At 35.4% G+C, this 22,186-nt stretch overlaps 1 protein-coding gene across 2 annotated transcripts in view; it reads left to right on the top strand.

Moving 5' to 3' along the window:
- Window positions 1-2,814: 2,814 nt before the first annotated feature.
- The window catches only part of UIMC1 (ubiquitin interaction motif containing 1), a 123,450-nt gene continuing 104,078 nt past the window's right edge, over window positions 2,815-22,186 (top strand). Inside the window, exon 1 of one of the 2 annotated variants that reach the window (XM_023506547.2) lies at window positions 2,815-3,004. The gene's annotated coding sequence lies outside the window, so the exon portion shown is untranslated. The remainder of the gene's footprint in view (window positions 3,005-22,186) is intronic. The other variant, XM_012552973.3, reaches the window with a different exon arrangement.

Genomic DNA, 22,186 nt, shown 5'->3' with positions numbered 1-22,186 from the left:
GAGGCTCGCTAATTTGTTTTCAAATACTTCCTGAAGCGTACAAGGAATTTTTAGAAAGGTCATGCATAGAATAGTACTGCTTATATAGCACCACCATGTTTGTGGTTACCAAGTTTACAACCTACTATCATCTTCAACTTTCCACTTTCTCCTTATCCCCCCTTCACATCCTGTCAAGATTGCCCTGTCATGCCATGTTGTAGAATCATAGGATCATAGGTGAAGAACTACAAAGGATTCTAGACTATCTAGTATGGCCCCTTCCTTTGATAGGGGAAGAGACTTTTGTTCCCTCTGCATCTCTAGCATCACTCTCCACTTGTACAAATTCAGCCCTAGTTGAGGCCTTTCTCATCTATTTTTGAATCACTGGAATAGCTTCCTAATTGGTCTCCCTGCCTCTTGTTTCTTACCTTTCTAATTCAGCTTCCACAATGCTGTTAAACTGATATTCTAGGGCCAGTCATGAACATAGTTTCCTCCAGAACCTTCATTGCTAATTGTCTGAAAAGTAAAATATGACTTAGACAGCAAATGATTAAATATTACTTTTTAAATAACCTGATTATGTTCCAGACTAATTTCTTGTTCCCTCAGGGACACTTTAATTTCTAGTCAACCTAGACTACTTAACTGTTCCTCTTATAGGATGTTCTCCCTCCCATGATGTCCTTTGGGCCTACAAATGTCTCTCTCACAAGGCTTTTCTTCTTTACCCTGATTACTGTGTTGTACAAACATTGATTTAGGGGCTTTAGGAGTGAAAGAAGACAGAGCTGGCCTTTGAACCAGGGAGACCTGGGATCAAATCTCATATCTGATACTTAATGACTTTGGGACCCAGGCCAAATCCATGGCCAGCTCTCCCAGATTAAAATTTGCTGAGAAAGTTCAATACTCCACCATTAGAACTTTCTTCCATCTGAGTTTCCTGCATCAATGAAATTCTAAATCCAGGTCTAATCTCTGTGATTATCTATCATCCATCTATATATCTCACACCTCTTCCCCCACTGAATATAATCTTTTCGAAGGAGAGACAACAGTCCCTCTTTTGTTTTTGTATATCAAACACTCTGACTGTCTCACAGGACCATAAATTTAGATCTGAGAAGGATCTTAGAGTTTATATATCCTCACTTTCTCATTTTACAAAGGAAGACACTGAGCCTCAGAGTTTATGGGACTTGCTTACTCTCACAGCTACATAGGGGAGGAGTTGTGATTTGAACTCTGCTCTTTTGGCTCCATATTCATTGAGCTGTTTGTTGGGATTGTGGGTTTTTTGTTTGTTTGTTTGTTTGTTTTTAAATTTTAAATGATTTTTTTTTGGTAGTATGATGCTTCTCATTTGTTCAGTTTTGGTTTTCTTGACTCAACCCCATTTATTGTTTGTTAATAAAGTTTGCCATTTCCTTCTTCAGCTCATTTTTCAGTTGAAGAAATTGAGGTTAACAGGATTAAATGACTTGCCCAGAGTCACACAACTAGCTCATGTCTGAGATCAGATTTAATTCCAGTACAGGAGTCTTCCTAATCTCAGACCAGTTACTCCATTCCCTGAACCACCTAACTGCCACCATTCTTAATGGGTACTTAATATTAGTTGAATGTATAAATTATTTGGAATTAATTAGAAGTGCATTGAAAAGATTAGTTGGGAAACAGACTAGGTAAGGTTGACAGCCTAAAGGGTAGAGTCCTTCCTCTTCTGTTAAACATGTTTTAAAAATAAGTTTTTATTGCTGTCTTCTGTTTCTCACATCATAGGTATTCTAAAAATCTTTCCCTCTCACTCTATAATGGAGTCATTCTACATAACATGTAGTATTTTTTAGAGGAAAAAATTGTCATAACTGATCAGTATATTGAAAAAGTCTGAAAACAATGTGCAATGTGTAACTCCTGTGGACCCTTCCAACTCCATAAAGTACTCCATGAGAGTATCCTTTCATTTATTTCCATTCAAATTCTGCTTATCTTTATAAATTTTTTGCATTCACTTTTGATGTTTTTTGGTCATTGTTCTACTCATATTGTTGTAATCACTATGCATACTGTTTTATTGGCTCTGCTTACTTCACTCTGCATGTATTCATGTAGACCTTTCCCTGCTTCTGTGTATTCATCTCGCATATCATTTCCTACATCACCTTCACGTCCCGTTTCATTCATGTACATTTATTTAGCCATTCCCCCGTCAGCGGTCATCTGTTTTATTTCCAATTCTTTGCTCACAAAAGCGCTGCTATAAACATTTTGGTGCGGTGGGCACGTTATTAATCATTGGCTTCCTGGGAGTCTCTCTGTTAACTTTATAGCACTTTTTTAACATTTATCCAATAATGCAGAGTACCCACGGGGCCGTCTCCAGGCATGCTGATCTCCAAACCTTGCCACTGGGCCCAGAGGGCAGTGAGGGGAAAGTGAGACTGGCGGCTGCTCAGCTCTTCCTCACTTAAATCCCGTTCACTTGTGTGCCACGGCATCACTTGGCTGGTTGTGCGTGGTGTGTCCGTGCGGGGCTTCTACGCAGAAAGAATTCGGGTTTCTGGCCCACCTGATGTTGCCGGAGAGAAGATGCCCCGACGTGGCTGACAGTACGGAAAGAAATCGTGTGCTCTTTTATCACTTTTTGGCTTGTAATGTGCAGATTTGCCCGGAAGTTTTAATTCTTGACTGTTCAGAAGGGGGACACTTCATCTTGATTAATTTTGCCACACCTCTGCTGGAGTCTTCCTCTTTCCACCTACTTTGAGATGGTGTCTCCCAGAGACTCCCCTCCTCCTTTAGAGAGTTGGTTTAGTCTGCTGCTTCTGCGCCTGCGCTTGGAGTTCCGCCTGGGTCCCTCCTCGAGTGTACCGTCTGGGGTTGGCGCAGTTTCTTCTGCCTCAGTGGTTCTACCCAGCTCCGGTATCGGGACTCGGGAAGTGCCAGGGCCGTCAGAACCCCATCCCCTCTCCGATTATCCGTGCGGGGCCGGGGTCGCTTCAGGCGCAGACTGGTGAGTAACTATCGCCCGGCTTCTTCCGTCCCCGAGGGCCGCTTGTTGCTGCCTCTGCTCCAGCCTCTCCCCCTTTCCCATCCAGTCGTTTTTCTCTCACTTGGATGGAGTCAGGATCTTATTCCCCAGGACTCTTGTCTTCTACAGACCCTTAACACCTCTAGCCACTTTCCTGGACCCTAACACGCCTCCCCCAACCCCTCATCACCTCTTATTAACCTCTCCTTCCATCTCATACCCAGTTCTCCCCGCCAAAGACATCCCATTCTTGTTCTAACTTCCTTACCCTTGGTACAGGAGATAGAAGATCCATTTTAAAGTCAGAATACCCCTGCCACAGTTTACCTTTGTGACTTTGGCTGACTCACTTAACTTCCATTGCCTTGGTTTCCTTAATTGGAAAAGGAGAGAGGTAGCCTCTGTGATGTTAGAGGTCTTTTCCAGCTCTCATCTAGGATGCCTTGACATCTCTAGGATATGCTTTCCTATTAATTCATTTCCCCTCTTAAGTTTTTTTTTTTTTTTTAATAGAAAGTGTTAGGAAACTTTTTAGGGCATTATCACACCCATATCTGTTTACTCTTTTCTCTTCTCCAAAGATGGATCATATTTTAACTTTTACTTCATCTTCCTATTGTCATTTATACTGTACCTACCTTTATCTTCCCTTTCATTCCATCTGCACTGTTTTGCCACCTTTTCTTTTTCAGCCTACCTGTTGCCTTTTTTTTTTTTTTTTTTTTTTAAACTACTGAGGATTACCTTGTACATTGGATGAATATCTTTCAAACTTTTATGGTAGTAAATGAGCTGCTTTATGAGTGACTGAAATTCAGAATTTTTCCTGGGCTTATAGATGCCTATCTTAACTCCTGTTTTCTTTCTATTACTAATTCCTTTGGCAAGATGTTAAATCCTCTACTTTTCCAGGTAAATTGCACCTTTGTGGATGAGATAAAACCAGGGGGGATTTGCCCTATCACTTAACACAGTGCCTGGAATTCAGTAGGTACTAAATACATATTTATTGATTGTAGATTAATTTTTTCTATCACAGACAGAAATAGGATTTAGAAGTAGAAGAGAGACTAAATTTAATTTTTTTTTTAGTAGTAAGACTACTAATTGGATTCAGAACTGTCAAATTACTTGCCCAAACCATCCAGGTAAGTAAATAGAACTTGTGTTCATACACAGATCCTTTAAGTCAAAAGCCACTGTTTTGTAGGCCAGATAAGTTGGAAGTTAGTGGAAATTACTTTCTGTTGCCCTCAAACAAATTGACCAAGAAAGAGGGTAGAGGATTGTGATTGCAAATATAACCTACTTTGGAAACTAGATTTGAAGGCCTCCTACTGCCTTGTTTAACTAAACTTTAGAAAAGCCATACTCTAGACCATAAGCCTTTTACACTCCATGACCTGAAATGCTGAATCCCACTTGGAACAAAATTCATCTTCTTTGGTGTGAGGAGTATCTGTAAAGTTGTTTGGAGTGTGGAAAAGAAGGGAAGGAACTGGAGCGCTCTGCTTCTTTTACTCTGAGAACATCTTGCCTTAGGGTTTTGTACATCTGAGACATTTTGATTCTGAATTGCTGTGGGGGAAAAAAATCTCTCCTTTATCTTTGTCCTTTCTTGCTTGCTACATCCTTCTCCTTTTCCTTGTTTTCCCTTTCTATTTTGCTCTTTAGAGAGAGTTTCTTCCTTTCATTTTAGGCCTTTTCTCACACTTTATTTCTTGCACTCTTGGAAACTCTTAGGCCATGCAAACACTGTCATGCATTTAGGAAAAGTTAAATAAAATTTTAAAAAATCTAGTAAAATAGAAATACATGATTTGTGGTTTTTGAGTCAATATGCAAATTTTTGGGGAAGATGCTGAATGGGCCCCTTTCTTTACCTCCTTCTCCTGGAGGAGAACTAAGTATACAGAGTTTTTGTTTTTTCACAAATTTAACTCTACATAAGGAATTAGAAAAAAACCCCACACTAAAAAAAAAAAAAAAATCACCTCAATTTTACATTACCGTGTCCTCCATGTTTCTCCCTCCCCCACCCACCCTGCTGCAGCAAAAAAAAAAAAAAAAAAAAAAAAAAAACCAACAAAAACAAAAACAAAATCCCTCCAATTGAAAGCCAGAATGGAGATGGAAAGAGACCTGCTAGATCAGGGGCTTGGCTTTGAGACTTTTGGACTGAGAGAGGAGGTCTTTCCCTCAAACCTCGAACTCAACCCTATCTCTGCTTCATATGTGTAGATGTCTAGCCTCAACATTTCTGATGCATGCAGCTGCTATCCCTCTCCCCCCTTAGTGCTGTTCAGGCCCTATGTGACTAGCCTTGGCCCCAAGTATTTCTCTTTCTGTTATTCTGTTCCCTCATGTCCCTGAAACTGCATGCCACCCCTTTCTGCCCACCTCTCTCCCTCCCTTCCCCATGTCCACTGGCAAATTTTCATGATATCTGCATAACTTTCCACTTATGTAAAGCTAGAACTGTTTGGACTACTTCAGAGCTTCTTGGTTCCTCTTCCAGAAACTCATTCTACTCAGGAATCTCTTTTTAGGTTCATCAATTTGTGACATCAATGCCTTGGAATAAAATAGGTGTATAATAAAGGTTTATTGATTGAATGATTGTCTGAATCCTTAGGTATAGTCATCTAGCCTTCATGCCATTTTAAAATTTTAATTTAATTTTATTTTTTGCTGAGACAATTGGGGTTAAGTGACTTGCCCAGGATCACATAGCCAGGAAGTGTTAAGTGTCTGAGGCCAGATTTGAATTAAGGTCCTCTTGACTTCAGGGCTGGTGCTCTATCCACTGCACCAAATAGCTGCTCTCATTTTTTTTTTCTTTCTTACAGAGTTCAGTACTTGGTTGATACTTTCAATCCCATCAGACCTTTGGGCATTCTTCTTTCTTTGTATTATTATTATTATTTTTGGTGATGTTCTAAATGCCCACGAGTTAAATTGTAACCTTTACAAAGATGGCTCCCAGATGGATTTTTATCTAACTATGGTATCTCTTAGTAATTTCTATCTTGAGAATAGAACTGATTTGGCATTTTGAATTAGATGTACTACATGCATCTCAAAAGCAACACATTCAAAATAAAATTATCTTTCACCCAAAATCCATTCTATCTAACTTTCCATTTCTGTTGAAGATACCATTATCTTTCACAGTCTTCCACTCATCCCTTGTTATGCCACAGTCTCCTTGAACTATTCAATCTCAGTTTCCCTACATTAGTTTCTCTAATTGTTCTGCCTCAGTTTCCTTAACTGTTCTGCCTCAATCCCCTTAGTTGCAAAACCCCACTCTGGTGCATTAAGACTGGGGGCCACTTGCTCTGAGGTTATAAATTATTAATGTAAAACTCAAGGGGGAGTTCAGACTTCCTGGCTTCTAACTCCTTCTGTCCTCAAGAATTTATGGCACTACCCCCTCTAAATATTCCAAAAGATAAGACTATTTCGGATACCTCATTGACATCTTTACTTCTGTTTATTCAGACATCCTGACTCTGGCTCCTTAGTTTTCCCCCCATCATGCTAGAACCAAATTTATGGTCCTGAAACTTCCCACTCTTTTCTTCCTCCTTTGTTTCAAGAGTCTTATATAAAAACTTGGGATTCTCACATTCACCACAGAATACTTTGAGACAAGAGTCCTGTCCAGTCAATCAAACTCTCCAATTAATAAAATATTAAAAACTCTCTGATCTCTAACTTGCCTCAGTTTCTCCGGCATTACACCTTATCAGCCCCTTTTTACTTCCCTTGCGGATTATTGCAATAGCCTCCCAATTGGTCTCTACCCCAAGCTGTTTCTTAATCTAATTCATCCTTCACATAATTGCCCATGATTTTCTTAAAGCTCAAGTCTGACCATATTACTTTTCTCTTCCTCCTAAATCCATCTGAAGTCTCTAATTTTCTAGAATGAAATTTAAACTTCTTTTTGGCATTTCAGCTATTCACATTTCATCCTTAGTAAAATTTGTTCCCACACTATATGGTTCAAACAATTCTTGCCACTTTTTCTTTGAAACATCCATACTTCCCATCTCTGTGCCTCAGTAATGACTGTCCTTATTTTTGGAATGCCTTCCATACTCATTTCTGCCTGTTGGAATATCTAGTTTCCTTTAAAATTCATCTCATATCAGGAGGACTGAGTCCAAATCTGGCCTCAGACACTTAAGATGGCCTAGCTGTATGACCCTGGGCAAGTCACTTAACCTTAATTGCCTTAGCAAAAAATAAATAAATAAAAATGAGGTAAACTTCATCTCATTCTTCCTCTTATATAAGGCCTTCAATGACATTGCCCTCAGGTGATTCTCACCAAAGTTACCTTTGTAAACCCCTATATGTATATTGTTTCCACTTTGTATACTTTTGAAGGTCAAAAGGTATCTTTTATATTTGTGTCTCAAGTACCTGGGACCTTGTCCTGTTTAGTAGGAACTTAATAAATATTTACTGATTAATTGGTATGATTGAGACCATTTTCTCCTCTCTTCAAGCTGTCCCCGATGATTACCAAAATGCTATTCATAAATTACAGAACTTGTCCTTCTACTCATTAAATTCCATTGGTTCCTTCTGGTATCTAGGATGTATTACAAATTCTATTGTTTAATATTAAAACTCTTTATTGTGTTTCCAACCTACCTTTCTAAACTTTTTTGCATATTTCTCTCTTTCCCACATTCTGTGGTGTACTCCAGCTAAACTGGCCTACTTGTTTTTTTTTTTTACTTTATATAAAAAGAATAGCTTTTTCTTTTTAAAAATACATGCAAAGATAGTTTTCAACATTAACTTTTTGGGGGAAGGTCAAATCTTGCATTTTTTTTGTTTTTTTAATTAAAGCTTTGTATTTTTCAAACATATGCAACATTAACTCTTGCAAAACCTTGTGTTCCAATTTTTCTCCCTTTTTCCCCACCCTTTCCCCTAGATAGCAGGTAGTCCAATATATGTTAAACATGGTAGAAGCATATATTAATTCTTGCAAAACTTTGTGTTCCAAATTTTTCTCCCTCTCTCCTCCCTTACACAGCAAGTTAATCCAATATAGGTTAAACATGAGTAATTCTTAAAATTACATTTCTACATTTATTATGCTGTACAAGAAAAATTAAATGAAAAAGGGGGAAAAAATGAGACGAAAAAACCAAGCAAGCAACCAACAACAAAAAGTGAAAACTTTGTTGTAATCCACATTCAGTCCCCATAATCTTCTCTCTGTATGCAGATGCCTTTCTCCATATCAAGTCTATTGGAATTGGCCCGAAACACCTTTTATTGAAAAGAGCCACATCCATCATAATTGGTTATAGCATAACCTTGTTGCTTTGTACAATGTTCTCTTACTTCACTTCGCTTGGCATCAGTTCATGTGTCTCCAGACCTTTCTGAAATCATCCTATTGATTGTTTCTCATGGAACAATAATATTCCATAATATTCATAAATTGTAACTTATTCAGCCATTTCCCAGTTAATGGGCAGCCACTCAGTTTCCAGTTCCTTGGTTTACTTGTTGACCTTCATAACATTTGATCTCCAAGCTGTAAACAGGCTATGCCTCATACTTGTAATGTGCTCTTTCCTCACCTCAGTTTCTGAGAATCTCTAGCTACTTTAAGCTTGTGTCACCTCAAATTAGACATTTCTTGAGACCTTCTAGCTTATATGGATTTTCCCCAAAATTATCTTATTTGCTTTGTATGTTGTATCTATATATTCTGTTTGAGCAGAGACAATCTTGTAGCTACAATGCTAAATACAATGCCCAGGACCTTGTAGGCACTTAATAAATGCTCATTGATTGATAGACCTATCCACTGGCATTTTCTCTTGAGGCTTGCAAAAATGAGACACTTGAACCTTTCCCATTCTTAAAAATAATTTAATTGACTAAGCTTTATATCGTCTTATATCTTGCTTCCTTTACACAGATAAACTAGAAAAATGTCTGCACAAGTTGGTCTGGTCTGACCTTATCTCTCACTTATTTCTTAACCTTTTGCAGTTTGTTTTCTCATCATTTATAAAAAAAAACCCAAACAAAATAACTTTTCCACTGGTTTCCCATTTTTCCATTCCTCAGGAGCTATTTCTTTATAACAATTTTAGAAGAGTTAGGAAAAAAATTATTCATAAAACTAACCAATATAACTGATAAGTACTGTATTCCAGATCTTTGTTGCCAGAAGTGGGGAAAGAGTCTATTTTCATAATTCTTTGGGGCCAAGTTTGTTTGATATAATTTTGAAGCATTCAGCTTTGTTTCTTTGCTGTTTTTTTCTTCCCATGAGGTGTCAAGGTGTAATTAATGCTGGACTTGTAATCAGGAAGATTTGAGATTCGATGTCACATAGTAAAGGCCTAAGTTAAAATCCTGCCTTAGAGTCATGTGACCTAAAGACATGTCACTTGTCTTGGCAAAACTGTTATCTGTTAGCTGATACTGTAGTCCTTATGTGTGTTTTCATGGTTTTATTTTCCTTTGCATTCATTCATATCCATGCCTTTCCATGCTTTTCTTTATTAGTTATATTTATTGTTTTTTTAATGGCATTAGATTATTCTGCTACATTGATATCTCATTTTTATCATCTCCCCAAATTACCCAGTTGATGGACAGCTACTTTGCTTTCAGTTCTTTGCCACCACAAAAATGCAAAGTATTTTAGTGTATATGGGGTCTTTTAGGTGGTATAGTGGATTGAAAGCTAAGCCTGGAGTTATGAAGACCTGATTTTTGATCTAGCCTTAGACCACTTGTTAGTGGTATCACCCTGGGCAAGTCACTTAACCATTTTACTTCAGTTTCCTCAACTGTAAATGGGGAAATAATAACATATACCTTACTATGTTTGTTGTGAGGATCAAATGAGACATTGTCTTTGCAAATAAAAAAACCCAGGGGCAGCCAGATGGTGCAGTAGATAGAGCACTAGCCCTGAGGTCAGGAGGGAACTGAATTCAAATCTGGTCTCAGACACTTAACACTTCCTAGCTGTGTGACCCAGGGCAAGCCATTTAACTCCAATTGCCTCAGCCAAAAAAACAAACAACAAAAACCCAGGAACACTTAGCACTGTTGTCTGGCATCTTCCCTCTCCTTTCTTCTTATCTTGGGGTATATTTCTGGCAGTGTGATTTCTGGGTTATTTTTTTTTCACTTTATTTGCATAATTCCAGGTTTTCCAGAATAGTAGTATTAGTTCACAGCTCCCCTAGTAGTGTATCTGTCTTTCTGTCACTCTAGCATTGAGTTATTTCCATTTTTTTCCTCATCCTGGTCAAATTCCTGGATGTGAGGTTAAACTTTATAGTTGTTATAGTTGGTAGAGTTGTGAATTGATCCAACCATTTTGGAGAACAATTTGAAACTACGCCCAAAGGACTATAAAATTGTGTATACCCTTTGATCCAGTAGGGTCTGTATCTCAAAGAGATTATAAAAAAAGGGAAAAGGATCCACATATGCAAAACTCTTTGTAAGCATCCCTTTTTATAGTGACAAGAAACTGGAAACTAAATGGATACCCATCAATTGGAGAATGGCTGAATAAGTTATGGTGAATGTTATAGAATATTAAGTTTTTTTTTTTTAACTGAACTTTATTTTTTTTTTTTTAATTTAATAGCCTTTTATTTACAGGATATATGCATGGGTAACTTTATAGCATTAACAATTGCCAAACCTCTTGTTCCAATTTTTCACCTCTTACCCCCCCCCCACCCCCTCCCCTAGATGGCAGGATGACCAGTAGATGTTAAATATATTAAAATATAAATTAGATACACAATAAGTATACATGACCAAAACGTTATTTTGCTGTACAAAAAGAATCAGACTCTGAATAGAATATTAAGTTCTATAAGAAATGATTAGGAGGATGATATCAGAAAAGCCTGGAGAGATTTATATGAACGGATGCTAAGTGAAGTGAATAGAGCCAGGAGAACACTGTACACGGCAACAAGATTATACAATAATCAGCTGTGATGGGTGTGGCTCTTTTCAATAATGAGATGATTCAAGGCAATTCCAATAGACTTGTGATGGACAGAGACATCCACATCCAGAGAGAGAACCATAGAGACTGAATGTATATCAAAGCATAGTATTTTCATTCCCGCCCCCCCCCCCTTTTTTTTTGATGGTTGTGGTGGTGGTGGTTGCTTTTTTCTTTTTTTCTTTTGTGGTTTTTTCCCCCTTTTTGATCTGATTTTTCTTGTGCAGCAAGATGAATATGAAAATGTTTAAAAGATTTACACTTTTTAATCTGTATAAGATTGCTGTCTTGGGAAGGAGAAAGAGAGAAAAGATTGGGACACAGAGTTTTGCAAAGGTGAATGTTGAAAGCTGTCTTTGCATATATTTGGAAAAATAAGCCATTATTGTAAAAAAAAATTATAGTTTGTGTTTCTCTTATTAGAGAAGAAAATCAACTTTTAATCCTTTCCTCATTCTGTGTGCTTTTTGATTTCTTGCCTTTTTTTAAATTTTGTTTTTATGAGGCAGTTGAAGTTAGGTGACTTGCCCAAGGTTACATGGCTAGTGATATTAAATGTCTTAGACTGGATTAGAACTCAAGTTCTCCTGATTCCAGAATGGTGCTCTCTCCATTGTGTCACCTAAGCTGTCTTTTGTGGCATCTTTTGACACTGTTTATCACTTCCTTCTGGATGATTGAATATTCTCTTCTGTTCACTTCCTAACTCTCCTGATTATGCCTTGTTATTTTCATTTATTGGTTCATCATCTCTGTCTCATTTTCTGCATAGGTATGTCTCAAGTCTCTGTGTTGGTTCCTCTTCTTTCTCTTAGTGGTTTCTCCTCTGGTAGTTTCATTTTACCATCTGATAATTTCCAGAAATACATATCCAGTTTTCACCTTTTTCATGAGTTCATCTCTAGTTCATTATCATCTGTTGGTCATATCTACCTGCATTTCCCATCTTAAATTAACAACATAAAAGTAGAATTTATTTATCTTTCCCCTTACTACCATACCACAGTTAACCTCAATGATTTTTAACTCATTTCTTCTTCTCCTCCATTGAGTTAATTGCCAACCTACCTACTTTTGCAAGTTTATCATGCTTTTTTTTTTTTTTTATGTTCCAGACAAACTGGATTTCTATCTGTTCCCCAAACTTGGCATTCTACCTTCTATCTTGGTGCTTTTGGACAGTTTGTCCCCATGATTAGTACAGTACTCTGCTTAGTAAATATTTGATAAATGCTTTTCTGCTTGAATTTTTTCCTTCATTTTTTCCTCTTAGATTTCTAGACAACTCAGTTATCACTGAGTTATTTTTTCACTCCTACCTCTTGATAATATTTTCTCTCTAGTTGCTTTTTAAAATATCACGTAAGCTTGTTAGGGGCAAATATTTAATTTTTTTTTTTTTTTTGCATCCACTACAATTAGCTATTACTTTGCATCATCCTTTGAAAAATCCTAAGTGTTTACATCCTCTTTGGTTTTTGCTTAAATCCATGAATTGCACTTAAAATAGTTATACTTAATAACAGCTAACATTTATATAGTCTACTTTGTGCGAGGTGCTGTATGTATGACTCATTGAGACTCATTTGAATCTCATACAACAATCTTAGGAAGTAGATGCTCTTATTTTCCCCATTTTACAGGTGAGGAAACTGAGACAAAAGGGTGACTGACTTGCACAGAATTGCACAGCTTGTAAATAGTTAGAGGCTGCATCAGAGCTCAAGTCTTCTGATTCCAGGTCCTGTGGTCTATCATGTGTGCCATCTAGATGCCCATGTATACTTCCTTTATGTTCTTTAATGAACCATAGTTTGTAATATTGCATATTTATATATATTGTAATGTCCCTCACATTGCAAAGTTCCATGAATTCAGTGACCTTGTTTTGTCTTTGTATTTCTTCCTGTGCCAGATATATCCTTGATATTTAATAAATGGCTGTTGATTCATCTGGACTAAAGGCACAGAAGCTGTGGTTTAGCAGTGAAATACTGATTTTTTTCCCCCAGAGTTGATTCAATTAAACAAAGAACCTGTAATGATAACTTTACTTGCTTAGTGGACTTTTTCAAATCTCCTGTACTGCTGTCACAGCAGTTTTGACAGGTTTAGTACCTAAAATATCAAAAAATACCTTTTTGAATTATCTTTAGTGATTGCTGTTTTGATGGATGTTTAGAGAAAATGATAAATAATAATATAAATTGAGAATTTTCAAGGACAGCAAAAAAATTGTTACCTATAAATAGTGAATCTCTTATTATAGGGTCACTTTTACAATCTACATTTATTCAAAGTCATTATGTTCCTAACTTGTTATCATTAAGTATGTGCTGGCATCCAGATTTGATATATCTTTTTCAAATAGTAATAATTTAGTCTTGAACTTTGGCTTATGTAACTGTAAATAAATTGTCATTTTACCAAGTAGCTGGTATCTAATTTGAAGAGTGTCAATTAAAATAAATAATGAACTATGCTTCTGACTTGCTTTCCTGATCTGGATTCTGAATAAACATCTCTATTTTTCAAATTGATGAAACTGGGGTAACCTTCTTGTAATACTGATAATTAAAGAGATTTATCCTGGGTTTGTTTTCCCTTAATACTACTTATATTGATTACTTATCCTCCTTTGTGTCTGCTGGTTACTGAGGGAGGAAAGTTTTTAATTTATTTACATGCTTTTAAGGCATATTTTCAAGTCCATGGTAAATCTATACTGGTCATTGCAGTTTTACTTTTTGGAGGAAGAACCTTAACAAAAAAAAATCAACTTGTATTTTTTTTAATATACTGATACAATATATGATAATATAACAATACAAAAAATGTTACAGAGTGGGGAATTTTGTTAACACAGAAAAGCAAATTAACATTCAGTAAAAATGGAGAAATTGGTCTAAGATAGAGGTATCAAAGACTGGTGGGTAGAGTCCATAAACATGCCTAGTGGGCCTGACCTAGATTAAAACATAATCAGAAAGTAGTTAACAAAATAAATAAAAATATAATATTAATACATGATTTTCTAAGTTAGTATGCAACCCAAAGTGATCCTTTTGTATGCTTTTGTGTCCCCAGTTTCTATTTCATTTTGATACTCCTGGACAAATAAATGTCAGCTACAAATAAATGATCTGTATCTCAGTTGAGCCATGAATTTTTAGGTGCTCCTGAAATCAAATAAATTTAGAGGATCCTTAGGGCCAAGTAGTCAGTTTTCCTGCCTAACGCATAAATAACTGATAAACCATAATTGATTTTATACAAGAATACTTCCAGTGAAAGGGAGCTTAATCTTCCCTGTGTAACCTATTCCACCTTTGGACAGTTCTGATTATTAGGACTCTTATTTATTCAAATCAGCTCTTTCCTAGATAGGCCACACAGATTAAAATAAGACCCTTTTTTTTTTTTTACACAATAACCCTTTAAATATTTGAAGATAGCTTTCATATTCTTTTGTAAGCCTTTTCTAAACTAAACTACTTCCTATCCTATTGATGCTTATGTTGCCTGATCTTCAATTTTCTCACAACCCGATTACCTTCCTCTGAACATATTTCAGTTTGTCATTATTATTATTATTTTTTATTAAAGCTTTTTGTTTACCGCAGATTTTTCACATTGACCCTTGCAAAGCCTTCTGTTCCAAATTATCCCCTCCTTCCCCTTTCTCCCTCCCCCAGATGGCAGGTAGTCCAATACATGTTAAATATGTTTAGATATATGTTATATCCAATATATGTATACATATTTATACAGTTATCTTGCTACACAAGAAAAATTGGATCTAGAAAGAAAAAACTGGGAAAGAAAACAACATGCAAGCAAACAACAATAAAGAGTGAAAATGCTATGTTGTGGTGCACACTCAGCTCTCATGGTCCTCTCTCTGGGTGTAGATGGCTCTCTTCACCACTGAACAGTTGAAATTGGTTTGAATCTCATTGTTGAGGAGAGCCATGTCCATCAGAATTGATCATCATATAGTCTTGTTCCATGTATAACGAACTCCTGATTCTGCTCATTTCTCTTAGCATCAGTTAGTGTAGGTTTCTCCAGGCTTCTCTGAAATCATCCTGGTGGTCGTTTTTTACAAAACAATAGTATTCCAAAACATTCCATAATTTATTCAGTCATTCTCCAACTGATAGGCATCCATTCAGTTTCCAGTTTCTTGCCATTACAAAAAGGGCTGCCACAAACATTTTTGCACATGTGAGTCCCTTTTCCTCCTTTAAGATCTTTTTAGGATACAGGCTCAGTCACTGCTGGATCAAAGGATATGCAGTTTGGTAACTTTTTGGGTGTAATTCCAAATTGCTCTCCAAGATGGTTGGATCTGTTCACAGTTCCACCAACAATGTATCCGTATCCCCAATTTTCCCATATTCCCTCCAACATTAGTCATTATCTTTTCCTGTCATCTTAGCCAATCTGACATAGTATGTAGTGGTATCTCAGAGTTGTTTTAATTTATATTTCTCTGAGCAGGGAGTGATTTGGAACACCTTTTCATATGGCTACAAATAGTTTCACTTTCTTCATTTGAAAATTGTTCATTTCCTTTGACCATTTATCAGTTGGGGAATAGCTTGAATTCTTATAAAATTGAGTCAATTCTCTATATATTTTAGAAATGAGGCCTTTATTAAAACCACCTTTGAATCTAAAAATGTTTTTCCAGTTTATTACTTCCCTTCTAATCTTGTCTGCATTAGTTTTGTTTGTACAAAAGCTTTTAAATTTGATATAATCAAAATTTTCTATTTTGTGATCAATAATGATCTCTAGTTCTTCTTTGGTCACAAACTCCTTCCTCTTCCACAGATCTGAGAGTTAAATTATCCTATATTTTTCTAATTTACTTATAATCTCATTCTTTATGCCCAGATCATGAACCCATTTTGAGCTTATCTTGATGTATGATATTAAGTGTGGGTCAATGCCTAGTTTCTGCCATACTGATTTCCAATTTTCCCAGCAGTTTTTGTCAAATAGTGAATTCTTATCCCAAAAGTTGTGGTTTTTGGGTTTTTCAAACACTAGATTGCTATAGTTATTGACTGTTTTGTCCTGTGAACCTAACCTATTCCACTGATCAACTAATCTATTTTTTAGCCAGTACCAAATGGTTTTGATGACTGCTGCTTTATAATATAGTTTGTGAACAGGTACAGCTAGGCCACCTTCATTTGATTTTTTTTTTCATTAGTTCTCTTCAAATTCTTGACCTTTTGTTCTTTCATGTGAATTTTGTTGTTATTTTTTTCTAGGTCATTAAAATAGTTTCTTGGGAGTCTGATTGGTATAGAACTAAATAAATAGATTATTTTAGGTAGTATTGTCATCTTTATTATATTCGCTCGGCCTAACCAAGAACACTTAATATTTTTCTGATTGTTTAGATCTGACTTTATGTGGAAAGTGTTTTGCAGTTTTGCTCATATAGTTCCTGATTTTCCTTTGGTAGATAGATTCCCAAATATTTTATAACAGTTATTTTAAATGAAATTTCTCTTTGTATCTCTTGTCGTTGGATTTTGTTAGTGATGTATAAAAATGCTAAGGATTTATGTGGATTTAATTTTGTATCCTGCAACTTTGCTAACATTGTGGATTATTTCTAATAGCTTTTTAGTAGAATCTCTGGGGTTCTCTGAGTATACCATCATATCACCTTCAAAGAGTAATAATTTGGTTTCCTCATTACCTACTCTTAATTCCTTTAATCTCTTTTTCTTCTTATTTATTCTTATATTTATTACCAAAACTAGAATTTTTAATACAATATTGAATAGTAATGGCAATAGTGGGCAACCTTGTTTCACTCATGATCTTACTGGGAATGGTTCCAGTTTATCCCCAATATATATGATGCTTGCTGGTGGTTTTAAATAGATGCTACTGACTATTTTAAGGAAAAGTCCATTTATTCCTGTATATTCTAGTATTTTTTAATAGGAATGGGTATTGGATTTTATCCAATACTTTTTCTGCATCTATTGAGATAATCATATGGTTTTTGTTAATTTGGTTATTGCTAGTCAGTCATGCTAATAGTTTTCCTAATATTGAAATAGCCCTGCTTCCAGATATAAATCCTACTTGGTCATGGTGCATTATCCTGGGGATGATTTTCTGTAATCTCTTTGCTATTATTTTATTTAAGATTTTTGTATCAATATTCATTAAGGAGATTGATCTATAATTTTCTTTCTCTGTTTTTGTCCTGTCTAGTTTAGGTATCAGTACCATGTATGTGTCATAAAAGGAATTTGGTGGGAGACCTTCATTCCCTATTTTTTCAAATAGTTTATATAGTATTGGAGTTAATTGTGTTTTAAATGTTTGGTAGAATTCACATGTAAATTTATCTGGTCCTGGGAATTTTTTCTTAGGGAGTTGATTAATAGCTTGTTATTCTTCTTTTTCTAAATGGGACTATTTAAGTAATTTATTTTCTCTCTGTTAATCTGGGCAATCAATATTTTTATAGATATTCCTCCATTTCACTTAGATTATCAAATTTATTGGCATAAAGTTGGGCAAAATAACTCTTAATTATTACTCTAATTTCCTCTTCATTGGTGGAAAGTTTTCCCTTTTCATTTTTGAGGCTAACAGTTTGATTTTCCTCTTTGCTTTTTCTAATCAAATTAACTAAAGGTTTATCTATTTTGTTGGTTTTTTCATAAAAGCAACTCAATTTTATTTATTCAATAGTTTTTTTATTTTCAATTTTATTAATGTCTCCTTTTATTTTTAGAATTTCAAGTTTGATATTTGATTGGGGTTTTTTAATTTGTTCTTTTTCTAGCTTTTTTAGTTGCAAGCCCAATTCATTGATCTTCTCTTTTTTATTTTATCAAAGTAAGCATCTAGAGGTATGAAATTTCCCCTTATTACCATTTTGGCTGCATCCCACAAATTTTGGTATGTTATCTCATTATTGTTATTCTCTTAAATGAAATTGGTCGTGTCTATGATTTGTTGTTTCACCCATTCATTCTTTAGGATGAGATTATTTAATTTCCAACTACTTTTTGGTCTATTTTCCCCTGGCTTTTTGTTGAATGTAATTTTTATTGCATCATGATCTGAAAAAAAAATGCATTTACTCTTTCTGCCTTTCTGCATTTTATTTGCTGTCTTTATGTCCTAATATATGGTCAGTTTTTGTATAGGTTCCATGAACTGCCGAGAAGAAAGTTTACTCTTTTCTGTTTCTATTCAATTTTCTCCAAAGATCGATCATACCTAAATTTTCTAGTATTCTATTTCCTGCTTTAACTTCTTTCTTATTTATTTTTTGGTTTGATTTATCTAATTCTGAGAATGCAAGGTTGAGATCTCCCATTGTTATAGTTTTGCTCTCTTTTTCTTCTTGCAACTATCTTAACTTCTCCTTTAGGAATTTCCACGCTATACCACTTGGTGCATATATGTTTGTATTGATATTTCTTCATCGTCTATGCTACTCTTTAGCAAGATATAGTTTCCTTCCTTCTCTCTCTTAATTAGATTAGTTTTTGCTTTTGCTTTATCTGAGATCAAGATGACTACCCCTCCTTTTTTTTACTTTACCTGAAGCATAATAAATTCTGTTCCAGCCTTTTACCCTTAGTCTGTATATATTGCTGTGCTTTAAGTTTGTTTCTTGTAAACAGCATGTTGTAGGATTCTGGCTTTTAATTCAATCTGCTGTCCACTTAACGCTTTATGGGAGAGTTCACTCCATTCACATGTATAGTTAAAACAATTGATTCTATATTTGCTGCCATCTTATTAGCCCCAAATTATACTTTCTCTTTCCTTTTCCCCTTCTTTCCTCCCCAGTATTTTATTATGAGCATCACTTGCCTCAAGCAGCCTTCCCCTTTAGAATCCCTCCCCCTTCCTTATACCTTTCCCCTACTATTTCTGTTTTTCCTTCTATTTTGCCTACCCTTTCCCTTTTTCCCTTTCCCCTCCCACTTTTCTATAAGGTGAGAGAAGTTTCTCTGTGAAACGAAATATGTCTAATATTTTCTTTTTGAACTTAATCTGATGAGAGTAAGATTCGCACAATGTTTATCCCCCTCCTTTCTTTCCCTCAATTATAATAAGTTTTCTTTGCCTCTTCCTGAGATATAATTTCCCTCATTTTACCTCCACTTTCCCCTTTTTCTGGTACAATCCTCTTTCCACCTCTAGTTTCTTTTTTATATTATAACAGTAAAATCAAATTATACATGCATTCTCTATGTATACCCCTAACAGAAATACAGTTCTCAAGAGTTCTTTCCTTTTTATCTTTTTATGCTTCTCTTGAGTTCTGTATTTGGAGGTCAAATTTTTTGCTTAGCTCTGGTCTTTTCATCAGAAATAAATGGAATTCACCTGTTTCATTGAATGTCCATCTTCTTCCCTGAAAGAAAATGCTCAGTTTAGCAGGGTAGTTTATTCTTGGTTGCGTTCCAATTTCCTTTGCCTTTCGTCAGTTTGTAATAACAAACAAATAATAAAGCAAATTTACAGGCCTGACCATCTTCATCTTTAACATCTTCTTCCATTTTTTTTCTTTAGTCAGACACTGACAGAGAAAAGTAAGGAAACTTAGAATGAGGATAGAACCAGACAGAGAGAATAGTCTTTCCCTTATGTGCCACACTGTACTTGTTTCCAAACCATTTTTTGTCTGGGGGGAAAGTCACCATTTTTTGTTTCTTGGGGACCACAAAAATTAATTTTCCATCTTGGTTGTTGGTTATAGTTTCATCTACTCTGAAGAGCAGATCTACCTCTTATTTGTTTCTCTTTACCAAATTATATTTCAGCTGAAAAACTTTGTTTTGTACTAGTACTTTGCTGGTCTTAATATTTACCTTCTATATTAGTTTTAAAGATTTACTTAGAGCATGAAGAGATTCATTGACTTGCCCTTAGAGTCACCCTGGCCAGTATTTATACAAGATAGGACTTGAACCCAGATCAAGGCCTATTGTTCTATCCACTGTACCACATTAAAAAAAAAAAAAAAAACAACTAATTAATTAATTTTTGCTGAGGCAATTGGTGTTAAGTGACTTGTTCAGGGTCACATAGCTAGGAAGTGTTAAGTGTCTAAGGCCAGATTTGAACTCATTTCCTCCTGACTTCAGGGCTGGTGCTCTAACCACTGTGCCACCTAGCTGCCCTATCACTTTGTCAAAGGGAGGGTGTTGTGTTGCTTTCTTAGATGTGTTTTGGGGACCATTTTTTAAAATTTGACTTTTTTTTCCATTCTTTTTTTTATTGAAGCTTTTTATTTTCAAAAACAGATGCAAGGATAATTTTCACGATTGACCCTTGTAAAACCTTGCATTCCAATTCCCTCCCCTTTTCCCCACCTCCTCTCCTAGATAGCATATAATCCAATATAGGTTAAACATGGTAAAAATATATGAAAATCCAACATAGGTACATGTATTTATGCAATTTTCTTTTTTTTTTAATTATAGCTTTTTATTGACAACATATGCATGGGTAATTTTTTACATTATCCCTTGCCCTCACTTCTGTTCCTACTTTTCCCTTCTCTCCCTCCACCCTCTCCCCTAGATGGCAAGCAGTCTTATACATGTTAAATATGTTAAAGTATATCCTAGATACAATATATGTGTGCAGATCCATACAGTTCTCTTGTTGCAATAGAAGAATTGGATTCAGAAGGTAAAAATAACCTGGGAAGAAAAACAAAAATGCAAGTAGTCCACATTCATTTCCTAGTGTTCTTTCTCTGGGTGTAGCTGATTCTGTCCATCATTGATCAATTGGAACTGAGTTAGATCTTCTCTTTGTCGAAGAAATCCACTTCCATCAGAATACATCCTCATACAGTATTGTTGTTGAAGTATACAATGATCTCCTGGTTCTGCTCATTTCACTCAGCACTCATTTTGATCTTGGTATATGGTGTTAAGTGCAAGTAGTTTCTGCCATACTAATTTCTAGTTTTCCCATCAGTTTTTGTCAAATAGTGAACTCTTATCTCAAAGTTGGGATCTTTGGGTTTGTCAAACACTAGATTGTTATAGTTATTGACTATTTTGTCCTGTGAACCTAACCTATTCCACTGATCAGCTAATTTATTTCTTAGCCAATACCAGATGGTTTTGGTGACTGCTGCTTTATAATATAGTTTTAAATCACATACAGCTAGGCTGCCTTCATTTGATTTTTTTTTCATTAGTTCCCTTGAATTTCTTGACCTTTTGTTTTTCCATATGAATTTTGTTGTTATTTTTTCTAGGTCATTAAAATAGTTTCTTGGGAATCTGATTGGTATAGCACTAAATAAATAGATTAGTTTAGATAGTATTGTCATCTTTATTATATTCGCTCGGCCTATCCAAGAGCACTTAATATTTTTCCAATTATTTAAATCTGAGTTTATTTGTGTGGAAAGTGTTTTGTAATTTTGCTCATATAATTCTTGACTTTCCTTTGGTACATAGATTCCCAAATATTTTATGGTATCGAGAGTTATTTTGAATAGAATTTCTTTTTGTATCTCTTGCTATTGGATTTTGTTAGTGATGTATAAAAATGCTGAGGATTTATGTGGATTTAATTTTGTATCCTGCAACTTTTTAATGCAATTATCTTGCTGCACAAGAATTGGATCAAAAACTAATATGGCAGAAACTAGGCATTGATCCATACTTAACACCGTACACCAAGATAAGGTCAAAATGGGTTCATGACCTAGGCATAAAGAATGAAATTATTAATAAATTAGAGGAACACAGGATAGTTTACCTCTCAGACTTGTGGAAGGGGAAGGTCTTTATGACCAAAGCAGAACTAGAGATCATTACTGATCACAAAATAGAAAATTTCGATTATGCCAAACTGAAAAGTTTTTGTACAAACAAAACTAATGCAGACAAGATTAGAAGGGAAGCAATAAACTGGGAAAATATTTCTAGTCAAAGGTTCTGATAAAGGCCTCATTTCCAAAATATATAGAGAATTAACTCTAATTTATAAGAAATCAAGCCATTCTCCAATTGAAAAATGGTCAAAGGATATGAACAGACAGTTCTCAGATGAAGAAATTGAAACTATTTCTAGTCATATGAAAAGATGCTCCAAGTCATTAT

This window comes from Sarcophilus harrisii, chromosome 2 (assembly GCF_902635505.1).
Source record: "Sarcophilus harrisii chromosome 2, mSarHar1.11, whole genome shotgun sequence".
NCBI lineage: Eukaryota > Metazoa > Chordata > Mammalia > Dasyuromorphia > Dasyuridae > Sarcophilus > Sarcophilus harrisii.
Note: the sequence above shows the minus strand (reverse complement) of the source record. Positions and strands in the feature narration are given on the sequence as shown.